Raw genomic sequence first — 12,702 nt, forward strand, 5'->3', positions numbered from 1 at the left:
TCCTGAACTTGGAGGACAGATCATCCCACCCTGTTACGGAGCCTTGCCTTACTCCCTTGGAGATCCACGCTTGCGCGACCCCCTTGAGAGTGGTTGGGAAATATTTGCACCAAGTCGCCTCGGATCTGGGGCAAAGATGCATATGAGTCTCATACGAGGCCACGTGATCCTTCGGATCCGTGGTCCCGTCATATGTGATGTGCGACGGTATTTTAACCGTGGGTACGCGCTCTTCCAGTATCCATTGCTCGAATGGTGAACTAGCGGGTAGCATAACGGCCTTGCCCTTATTCCTGGCCGAAGGGACCGCGCTCCGCCCTCTTAGAGAGGTAGGAGTGGTTTTCGTCCCTGGCTGGGAAGTCTGGGCCTCGGCTGCAGGGAACGAGAGGCGACTACGCACGCTCGGTTCCTGGCCGCCGAGTCGGTCAAGGACGCTTCTGCGAACAGTCTCAGGTTCTCGGTGAATAGATTCTGGCCGAGAAGCTGAGCTGCTGCTCTTATGCGCTTCTGGTCTTGAGGATGAGGATCCTTTTAAAAATTGAGGGTTCTTTTTCCTGTGTTTTTCATTTTTCCAGGAATCCTCCTCCCACTCTTCCAGTTCCCGGAAGGAAGGAAGCTTCCCACCATCATGGTCTAACTTCCTCCGCTGATGCCGGGTATGCGGAGGAGTTCGATCACGAGGTGGTGGCATATTTTGTGCCCTCATCGCCTCCATGAGTACTGCCAGCGCTCTTGCCACCTCTTCCGAGCTGGGCCCCGTCAAAGGGGTCCTCGGCCGAGTGTGGGAATGAGGGCGCGCAGCCGATGGTTGGCTTTGGGACACTGAATATGTCCTATGATCGGACTCACCCCTGCTAGACCGAGAGTGGCCCGGCCTATAATGAGAGTCATGAATTACGGGAGATAGGGAATCCTCCTTGTGTGATCCTCCCCTCGAGCCGGCACCCTTGGGAGAGTTCCGGTCCGGCGAGGGCGATGGTGTAGGGGTTTTAGGCTTTTCGCCCGCTCCTTGACGGAGGCTTTTGCTCTTGCGGTTCTTAGCCATTGCTGCTAAGATAATTGCAAGATGATCTTGGTTAGGAATTTGGCTTAAAGATTTTTGAAAGTCTTCCCCACAGACGGCGCCAAATTGTTTCGGGTGAAAACAATGGGACCTTGCCGAAGGTCCGCTGAAATGGAGAAGGCTGGATTCGGTCCAAGTTATGTTGGGCCGAAGGTTTCCTGCACAGTAAACACACGTAAACTAGCCTCGGGGGTGTTGCCGAGGAAGGCCCCTCCGATGCTAAAGTCAGTACAATGTGTAAGAAGAAGACACTATGCAAGAGAGTTTGTTGCTTGAGGCTTTCATGGAATATATCAGAATATATGAATGAACATATGAATCTATGAATGAATCAGAATGAATCTCCTCCTTGAATGCATCAATATGATGGCTTTTATACCTCATCCTACATGGAGAGGTTGGGCCTTAGCCCAATTGGCTTGCTTTGTGGGCTGACCTTTGACTTTAGCACAATTGGAGAGTTGAACCTTGACCTTGGGCTTTTGATTGGATCATTTAGTGCTTAGGCCCAATTGGACTAAATTGGACCCAAACAAATGTTTTGTACATGAAACAAACATTTTACTTTTTGTCATTAGACTCAAACATGATGCATGAAAAATTGAAAATTGAAAATTTATTAATCAATGACGAAGTCAACTTGTAATCTTTATGACTTTATGCATGTAACTTTATATGTATGAAATCTTATTCTAAGCTCTCTTCTTTCTCCCCAAAGAAAGGGTTGATCCATTCGAAACACAAGTATAGCCTTCTCTATTTAATTTTTGTTTTCTTTTTTGTAAATATTAATTATAGACGCCGTTAGAGCTAACAAAAAGTCATGTCGTATTCGTGTTTGGTCTTGTGTCAATTTCTTATTGTTCATAAAAATCTATTAAAAACTATTTATGAGTAAAATAATGTAGGTTAATTGCATAATTTGACCACTTTATCTAAAATAGTCGTGTTCAAGCTCAGTCTGTGTCGTGTCGTGCCGATTTCGGTGGTGTTGTCATGTCGGTGATGTCGCATCGGAGATGGCCAACTCTAGTTATATCGTATGACTTAAATTAACGAAAATAATTAGTGTCATTACTCGGATTTTTTTTTTTTAAAATGTGAGATAAATAGACAACAGATGTAATAAATTAAATGTATCTAGATATTCCTATTAAAGTTTTTTTTACAAAAAAGCAAGATACTTCCTTAAAAGTGATAAAAAAAAAAAAAAAAAAAAAAAAAAAAAAAAAAAAAAAAAAGTATTGCTTTAGTTAGAATGCATCATAAAACCGTGAAACCAATAATATTAGATAAAAGATTTGATTTATTTATTTATTTATTTTGGAAAAGATTTTATAACAAATCATGAATGGATATGCATCATAAATCCATGAAGCCAGTAAAAGATTTGATTTATTATCAATATTTTGGAAAAGATTAGATAGCAAATCAATATTAATTTTCAACAATTAATTCATGATTTGATCATGCAATGTACTGATCAATTGATCATTTACTATCAATTGCATTATCAATTTAATAATCAACTGGGATGATCGCTCACCAATTCAATTATCACTATTCACTTTTCAGTGAAGATTTACAATTATCAATTAATTAATTTGCTTATAATACCATTCACCAATTCAATTTTTAATTTGCTTATAATACCATTCACCAATTCACTTTTCAAATTAAATTACAATTTATCAATGACGATTATCAATTAACTTATCAATTAGGATTATCGTTAAGCAATTTACTTTTCAGTAATAATTATCATTAAATTATATGAACTTTATCATATAATGATATCAAGAATATCACATATCAATTTATCTTTTTACTTATCAATTAAGGTTATGGTTTTCTAATATATGATTGATTGTAATTATCAATTATTGTTCAAATATAAAAATTACTACGAATAATCACAATTCATAATCACAATCAAATTAATTAATTTTTTTTGAAACCACAATTCATAATCCCAATCAAATTAATTAATTAGGTATGATTTCAAAGTACTACTCAGTAACGTAGAGTAATATAAATATATAATAGGAGTTAATAAATTTAAATAAAAGACAAGGATAAAGAATGTGGTTTAAAAATAACCAACTAACCGTAAATATAGGTAGAAAATCATACAGATTTCATATCTTTTGACTTACAAAATATACTTATTAATTAATACTTGATAAGTCAAACTTAACAAAATTGCATGATAACATCCTAAAATCACTCTAAGTATTCCCGTTTAACTAATTTCTTTTTGCAAACAATTTTTAAATATTAATTCACATTATCACAATTTATCTACAAAACCAACAAAATTTATCCAAAAAAAATTAAGTATAAATATCATTCAACTCACACATAAAAAAGTCCTAGAGTAGCTAGGAAACAAACTCTTAGGTTGTTAGGAGACACAACTATTTTCTCCCTCCCAAATTTGCATAAATACGTGACACCAAACACAAAGCAAACCACCAAAAAATTATAATCATATTCTCTTCATTAAAATTTAGAGAGCACAAAAAGAGAGATCCTTCGTTAGTAGTAATTTGTTGAAAAGAAACTCGGTTGATCAGATAATTATGAAGGAAAACGTTGAGGTAGTGAAGAAGGAAAACAATGAGGGTGAAGACAGCCTTAACCGTTGGCTAGCTGTTACGGCGAACCGTAAGGGGAAGTGGTGGTACGCTGCCATTCACAATGTCACCGGTATGGTTGGCGCTGGTATTCTTGGATTACCATACGCTATGTCTCAACTCGGATGGTACGTACACAATTATTCCTTTATAAATTTAGATAATTTAACAAATAAATTAACTTATATAAACACTTCTAGCATAATTTATGTCATAATTATAAAGCAATACGAGACATGGATGGTATTGATTTATATAAGGTTAAAAATTTTGTACAATTGATTGCATGAAAAGGTATATTATTGATAAATAATGTTTTGATGTATATAAAATATATAGTCCTTTTGTTTCTAGTTCGAATAGATTATATTAACGAAACAAAGTGTATGATATTGCAATTTTGTTACTTTGCAATTTCATTTTTGTTCTAAATTGTTAGTTCAATTCAACAATTTGCCAGGCAATTTGATCTGAAGTTGTGGATCATCTGCCCCAAGAGTGTGTTTATATGTTTATATGTACTCCGTATATGTTTGCTTGGTAGCATCAACTAGATCTATTTTTGACAATATTTTCATTAAATAAAAGTATGTATTTGTGATTTTGCGTAATTTTTAGTTATAAAGAAAATTTAATTGAATTAATGAATATTTTATGAATAGTGTAATAACAAATATTATGAATATTGAGTATTCATTAGATTTTCATTCATTTTCATTCATATACAAAAATAATATTTCATTCATATACAAAAATAATAGTAATAGTAATTATTATTATAATAATTATTATTAATTTTTGTTAGTCCGAATAATTATAATAATAATTATTTTAATTTATTTCAGGGGTCGGGGGGTCCGGGTGTGACATTACTGTTAGTGTCATGGGCCATAACATTATATACGTTGTGGCAAATGATCGAATTGCACGAGGCCGTGCCTGGAAAGCGATTCGATCGTTACCATGAACTTGGGCAGTACGCATTTGGAGAGAAGCTTGGGCTATGGATAATTGTGCCACAACAATTTATGGTCCAAGCTGGATGTGATATCGTTTATATGGTTACGGGTGGTAGTTCACTTAAAAGGTAATTTTTATTCTTTACATATTTTTTGAAAATATAATGATATTTAATTTTTAAATAATATATTTTTGTTTAAATTTTTTCAGTTATTCTGCTATTGCTTGGTAGCTTCACTTATTAAAGGAGTACAACCAGACACAAGTTACGCTAGTAGGTATACTACTAGCGCTAGCCAAATATTTGGGTTTTTGAGTGGAATAGGAACTGTTGCATTTGCCTTTTCTGGGCACAACATAGTGGAAAGGGTCTTTAATTGCTTATATAATTGTGGGATTATGTTACTTTCCGGTGGCTTTCGTGGGTTATCTTGTATTTGGTAGTCTTGTTGAAGACAATGTTATGATTTCCTTCGAAAAACCCGTTTGGCTTATTGCTGCGGCTAATATATTCGTTGTTATACATGTTATTGGCAGCTATCATGTAAGTTAAAAAGGTTTTATGTTTTTTTTTTAATTTTGTTTTGCGATTTATTTTTTTAAAAATTATAAACATTAATAAATTTTTCTTATGTTAGGTTTATGCGATTCCGGTTTTTGATATGCTGGAATCTTTTATGGTATTGAAAATGAAATTCCAACCTAGTAGAAAGCTTCGAATCATAACTCGTGGTACTTATGTTGGTAAGTATTTTATTGATTTATATTTCATATTTAATTATATCAACTTATTTATATTTATTATACTATACTTATATTTAATTACTATGCAGGATTTACTATGTTTATAGGCATAGCGTTTCCCTTTTTTGGATCCCTCCTCAGCGTGTTGGGAGGAATTGCTTTTGCACCTACTTCATTTTATGTAAGTCTAAAAACTTTATTTTATAATACAAAAATTGAATATTTTGTACTAATTGAATTTTTTTTTTGATTTAATTACAGCTACCTTGTATAATATGGCTTATAATACGCAAACCAGAGAAATATAGTCTATCATGGTTTCTTAATTGGGTAATTTTACAACATTTATTTTCTTACCAGAATTTAATAACTTTGCTTTTATTTTTTTATTTTTTTTTTGTGTATTCCATCAAAATCTCTAATGATTTTGCACTTTATACTTTGCAGGCTTTTATCATTTATGGCGTGTCGCTGACGATTTTAGCCCCTATAGGAGCCATAAGAGATATAGTTGTTCAATGTGGAACATTTAAATTTTTCTCGTAAATTTATTATAGGTGGACGGTTAATCCCTATCAATTTTTTAAAGGGATTAACTATGTTTAACTTACAAATTTTATATATTGTAGCTCGGCTTAAATTAATTTGTTATCTACCAAAGAAAAATTTAAAACAGTACCAAATTTCATATTCTTTTGGCTTGAGTTGTGTTTACGAGGTGTTCTAAAGAAGTTTGTTTGAATTAATTTCTTGAACATGAAACAAAGAAGTTTCTTTATATATTTGTTGCATCGTTTCTTCGACCTGAAAACAGACTATAAATTCCCAAACCAACAGCTGCCACAACAGCAATACCAAATATTTCAAGGTAGTTTAAACCTTGATTATCCTCGGACGACGCCATCGCTTTATCTTATTTGCTGCTTTGGTTATCTTTCTTATTTATCTTCATCACTTACGATCTTTTTTGTTTCTATAATTTGTTTACTAACTATACAAATTCTTAAATGGACCTGTTTTACATTAATTTATTGTGGACCACTAACATTAGAGAAAGTATGATTGTTTTATTAATAAAAAAAGGGGTCACTATAATTAAAAAAAAGTCACTATGTTATATACGGATCAATATAAAATTAGGGTAATAGCGTCGTATTTCAAGTTCACAATATTATTAAACGTTGTAGTAATTATAATAAAGGTTACTTTGTTAAAAATAAGGTTCCTATGTTAAAAGTAATTGTCACTATGTTCAATATAATGTCAGTTACGTGTGTATAGACCTCGGGTCCACAATAATATTATTGTGGACTAGGTCCACGCAAGTCTTTTTGTACTAACTAATACTCATGTAATATATGAATTTAAGGAAAAAGATATATGTAGCCTTAGGGCTGCATATAAGAAGCTAAAAATGGAAAAAAATGACAATTAATAAACATTAACCCAAGGCAACACCTATTTGCATTTATTTGCAACGCTTCATTATACGTATGTCGGTATGTGACACTTTGGTACTCAAAATAAAACCCACTAGGAATGGAGTACTTGTATAGTTGTATTTGTAATAATATTAAGACGAGTATTTTTCATTTGTGTAAAAAGTATAGTTGTATTTGTAATAATATTAAGACGAGTATTTTTCATTTGTGTAAAAAGTATAGTTGTATTTGTAATAATATTAAGACGAGTATTTTTCATTTGTGTAAAAAGTAATCTTAATAAAATTATTTGAATCTATTTTATGGTAAAAAGGAGTAATACTTATTTTTAGTTTTTGCATAGCTAGCTTAAGGATGGAATGCTTAAAAGTTACTACCTCTGTTAACTTTTAGTTGCAACTTTGGAATATTTTATATCTCACAAAGTTAAAGGAGGTAGTTAAACAAATACGCTTGGTCATTATTACGAAGTACTTTGTAGGTACAGTGGTTAATTGTTGATGCTTCGTTCTTGGTTTAATTTGTGTGGGCAAATTTCAATGGGGTGGTGACAATGCATGTAATTCCAGTGCTACAGCTAATTATTATTATTATTATTATTAATTCAACTAAAATAAGTGAATGTTAGCAATTTGGTACATTAGAGTATTTTTTGAATTCAATTGATTTAAAATCAATCCTAAGTAAATTTAAATCTTATTAAAAAAGAGTATTAATAAGAGACACCCTAATTGTGAGATTATGTTATGTTCCAGTGGCTTTTGTGGGTTATCTCGTGTTTGGTAGTTTTGTTGAGAACAATGATATGATCTCCCTCAGGAACTAGCTGCAATTATCATAGATGTTAGCCGCTGCCTCAGGAATCAGGATATGACAGTGGTGGTTAGCCATAACAGCGTTAATGATAAAAGATTAATAAAATATTACTCCGATCCATAATAGGTTTAAACATTAATAAAAGATTCAAGATAACATGAACATCCATATGGTTACGTTGGTTGATAGGATCGGATATGATAGGATAGATGATCCAAAACCTAATTCTTGCGAAGATCACGGAAGTAACCAGAAGGGTTCTTTTCAAAAGCATCCCTTGAAATACGTTCATCATATTTCTTCGACCCGAAAAAAGACTATAAATTCCCCAACCTACAGCTAAAACATCAATACCTATTTGAAGGTAATCTAAACCTTCATTCTCCGTAGAAAAAGAACAATAAAATAAAGTACAATGGAAATTATAAGACATTAAAATGTTGGTAGAAAATGAAGATGAGTTTACATATATATATAGAGATGATTGCCTGCTTGCTACTTTGTGAGAGTAGATTAGATCCGTCCGTCCCTTTTTTACCTTCCTACTTCTAAAATTATATGGGAATTAAGGAACTTGGAATAAAACAAAGAACAATAAAATAAAGTACAATGGAAATTATAAGACATTAATTGATGTTTTTGAATAAAACAAGGATTGAATAATATTTAATAATGCACATGTCATCAATCTATCCTTTGAAAAGAAAAAGGACCAATAATATTTTTTGGTAAAAAAAATAAAAGGACCAATCATATTCATTTAAAGTGATGCATATGGATTATGAATTTTTTTAAGGCATTAATAAGAGTGAAAATGAGAAATTAAGAGTGAGAAAATAGAAAAAACATTAATTAGAAAACAGAAAAAATAGGATATTTGGTAAAAAAATTTACTTACTAAAAAGGAAAAGTAGGAATATAAAACAGGAATGTAGAAAAAGGGACGGAGGGAGTACCTAAGTTGAAGGTGTGTTCCCAATGCAACACTTATTTGCAACGCTTAATTATTTTACGTATGTGACACTTTGGTACTCAAAGTCAAAGCCACTAGGAAGTGGTAACAGTTGGGAGGTTAATTGTTGATGCTTCGTTTGTGTGGGTTGATGCATGTATGGATTTCCAATGCTACAGCTAATAATTAATTATCACATTTGCAATTTAACACCGAATCTAGTATTGATAATTGGGGAGTCATTATCTGGTCACTAGCTAATTACTTCCTCTCCAGGAATATATTTGTCTTTTACTTTCTCCAAGGTTATTAAAGGATAAAGTATTTCTTTTATAATCTACACTAGACTAGACACAAAATCGATAAAAGTTCAACTCTACTTGACATATTTTGTATTAAGATGAGCTCGAATAAAAATAACTGTAGTTTGGGGTCTAAATAAGCCGAATGAGTTGCAAAAAGCCTACAAGTTTTATGTAAAAACTAAAAAGTATTCCTTAATACAAATAAAGCTTTTCAAATTGTAATGCTATTAGTGTTTATCCTATTCCTATTATCCTAAATAATCAGGAGTAATTTTAATTTTTTATTAATGAAGGCTTAAGGAGTTTACAACTGAGATTTAGTGTAGCCCTAAAGGTGACATCATCATCTTAAGTCTTAAGACGACTTATGTTTAAGACTTTCCCTTTTTTTTTTTTAAATCTCAAACAAGTCTCAAGTTAAGTCTTAAAATTTCAAGACTCAAGACTTGAGATTGGGACCCACCTCAATTTTATCTTAATTATCTTTTTTTTTTTTTTTTTCACTTTGTTCATTAATGTTGTTATTGTATAGAAAATATAAAAGAGATAAAAACAAATAATATGTCACATAATTGAGTCTTAGGGCTAAAGTGATAAATTTGGACAAGTCTTAGGGCCTGTTCTCTTACGTTAAAATTTAATTCAGTTCAGTTCAGCTCAGTTCAGCTCAGTTCAGTTCAGTTCAATTTTGTTCAGTTCAGTTCAGCTTAGCTCCAAATTTCCTTCTCCTATAAAATATTCAGTTCAGCTGAGTTCAGTTAATGAGAATATATACCCTCAATGAATCTTAACAAGAATTTGATAAGTAACATCATTTTCAATGGGGACCACAAAAAATGATCTCACACCCAAGTCTTGGGACTAAACTTGCTTATTAAGTATTTCTTATAGTCTTATCTTGAATCTAGAAAGGAATTTTATAGTACAATTATATGTTAAAACTTGGTTGTTAAGAAGAAGGAAAACAATGAGGGTGAGGACAGCCTTAACGGTTGGCTTGTTGTTACGGCGAACTGTACGTAAGGGGAAGTGGTGGTACGCTGCCATTCACAATGTCACTGGTATTAAGGCTGAACAAAACTACCCGAAAAATCGAAAATCTGAAAAATCGATCCGTAACCGTTCTGAAAATTAGGATACCCGATCCGATAGCCATAACGATTCGGGTACCCGTTCCGATAATTTGTTATCGGGTATGGTTATGGGCATTGTTTCGGGGTTTTCTGATGTCCTGCGGGAGAGTTACAATTCCGAGACTGGAACCGGACGCCTGTACCTGCAAAATAACGGAGACTCCTGAGAGCTCCGCCTCCAACGGTCAAGTTAGTACCTGATTAAGGAGTAATTAATACGGAAATTAAAGTAATAAGATCTCTCTAGGTGAGAGTGCTTAGTGTTGGTAATCTGCGTCGTTAGCGAGATTAGCCGGTTGTTGGTGTTCCGTAATATCTCTGTTCTTCTCTGCTTGATTTCTTGATTTCTCGATTACCCAACTAATGAGGATTAATTAAGTATTTATAGCCTTGAGAAGCGTGCCACTCTCTAGGTTTAAGGTAAACCTAGGGCTGATCGGGCCTCTAGACTGGATTGGGCCTTGATGGCCGGTTTTCCCATTTGGCATGGGTGGACACGTGGCGTGCCTTGATTGGTCCGTAGAGGACGTATCTGTGATTGACACGTGGCATGCTCCTATTGGCCTTCGTGAAAGACCCGTGGCGGAACCTGGTTGGTCCACTTGTCAGACGGTGATTGGTGGATAAAAATCCCCTAATCATTTGCCCCTCAGAGGTGGCACGTGACTGGTCACGTGTCGCCTGTGACAGGTGTCGCACGGTGACAGGCGACGGCCTGCTACAGGTGTCACCTTGCAAACGGCCGAGAGATTTTCCCGCCCAAATTTTGAATTTGGAAGCGACCCTTCGCCTTCTCACTTTGCCTATATAAGGAAGTGCTGACTTCGGTCATTTTCTCATTTGAGAACTTTGCGAGATCATTCGGACCCCTGAACTTGCTCTGACATTTCGGACATTTTCTGCCTACCGCCTGTTCTGACAAGCCGACTGCACCGGATTTCCAGTACTTCATCAACCGTCACTCGTTCAGGTAACTCAGTTCTCTTACTCTTAATTTTCTTTTTATTTTTTGAAATGGCACCACGGAAGCACACGACACGACCTAAGTTAGTGATCAGCCGGTCACCGGGGACGGCTGAATCTAGGACTAGGAGTGCCGCCTGCCCTTTTCTGGACCCATCTTTGCCCTTTATACAAAGTCCGACTGTATCTGTGTCTATGCAGAACGTGATGGCCAGAACGAAACAAACTGCTATGATATCAAACTCAGACGGCTCCTCCCAAAGGGTGCTCATTAGTGAAACATCTGACCAGGCGCCAGATGTAGAATTGAAACGAGGCGGCTGCCAAGCCGACAGTTCTGAGAGAGGGGCCAAGGTGGTCCCTTCCCATCTTACCGTTGACATGTCTAATTTTTCTCCTGCTCCTTCTAAGGGAGAGGAGGCGGGCCCCTCTGAGAGAGGGGAGGAGTCGTCCTCTTCGGACTCGTCAGAGGACGAGTCCAAGTCCAGCTCTTCTGGCCACAGTTCTCCAGGCTCAGAAGAAAGACATAGCCGCCTACAAGAGGCGAGACTTTCTCATGCAGTTGAGAAGGGGGACAATTGGGCGGAGCCGTCCGCCTCTTACAGAGAGGAAAACGCCCCCTACTACTGCATGGTACCCCGGGGCCGGATCGCAACCATGCAAGACAACGTGGCGAGCTTTATTGCCAACCACAGAATGGGCCCGGAATTTTTACTGTTCGTGCCGGATCCAGAAGACACTGTCGTCTGGCCGGCTGGTACCAGCTATGGTGACGGCTGCTTTGGCTGCTATGTGGCGGCCATCAAAGCTGGACTGCGCTTCCCATTACATCCGGCTGTTCAGCGGATTTTAGATGGGTATGATCTGGGGTTATGGCAGTTAGCCCCCAACTCTTGGGTAAACGTACTCGGCTATGTGGCCGGGTGCGAAATGTACGGGGTGGAGCCAAGCTTTGAGGCTTTCGCCCACATGAACTATCTCAGCCGGACCCCTAAGTCGGGAGGTACCGGCTGGTACCAATTAACAAGCCATAGGGGTTACCTCATGACGAGAGGTAAGGCGAACAAATGGAAGGATTGGCGGAACACCTTCCTTATCATTGAGGGTTCAGACACGGAGCTGAACCAACGTTTTAACAAGTGGAATAGGGATCCGCCTCTTCTCGCAGGCGGCCGCAGCATGCCGCCTGATTAGGGGATTTTTATCCACCAATCACCATCTGACAAGTGGACCAACCAGGTTCCGCCACGTGTCCTTCACAAAGGCCAACAGGAGCTTGCCACGTGTCAATCACAGATACGTCCTCCACGGACCACTTAAGACACGCCACGTGTCCACCCATGCCAAATGGGACAACCGGCCATCAAGGCCCAATTCAGTCTAGAGGCCCGGTCAGCCCTAGGTTTACCTTAAACCTAGAGAGTTGCACGCTTCCCAAGGCTATAAATACTCGATTAATCCTCATTAATCGGGGACCGAATAATTAAGAGATCAAGCAGAGAAGAACAGACTTATTAACAACCGGCTAATCTCGCTAACGACGCAGATTACCAACACTAAGCACTCTCACCTAGAGAGATCTCATTACTTTACTTTCTGTATTGATTACTCCTTAATCAGGTACTAACTTGACCGTTGGAGGCGGAGCTCTCAGGAGTCTCCGTTATTTTGCAGGTACAGGCGTCCGG

At 36.4% G+C, this 12,702-nt stretch overlaps 1 pseudogene; it reads left to right on the forward strand.

The window, feature by feature from the left end:
* The first annotated feature begins 3,264 nt into the window (after positions 1–3,264).
* Positions 3,265–6,076, forward strand: LOC110696262 (annotated as a pseudogene).
* The last annotated feature ends 6,626 nt before the right edge of the window (positions 6,077–12,702 follow it).

The sequence above is a fragment of the Chenopodium quinoa genome, unplaced genomic scaffold (genome assembly GCF_001683475.1).
Source record: "Chenopodium quinoa cultivar QQ74 unplaced genomic scaffold, ASM168347v1, whole genome shotgun sequence".
NCBI classification, from domain to species: Eukaryota; Viridiplantae; Streptophyta; class Magnoliopsida; order Caryophyllales; family Amaranthaceae; genus Chenopodium; species Chenopodium quinoa.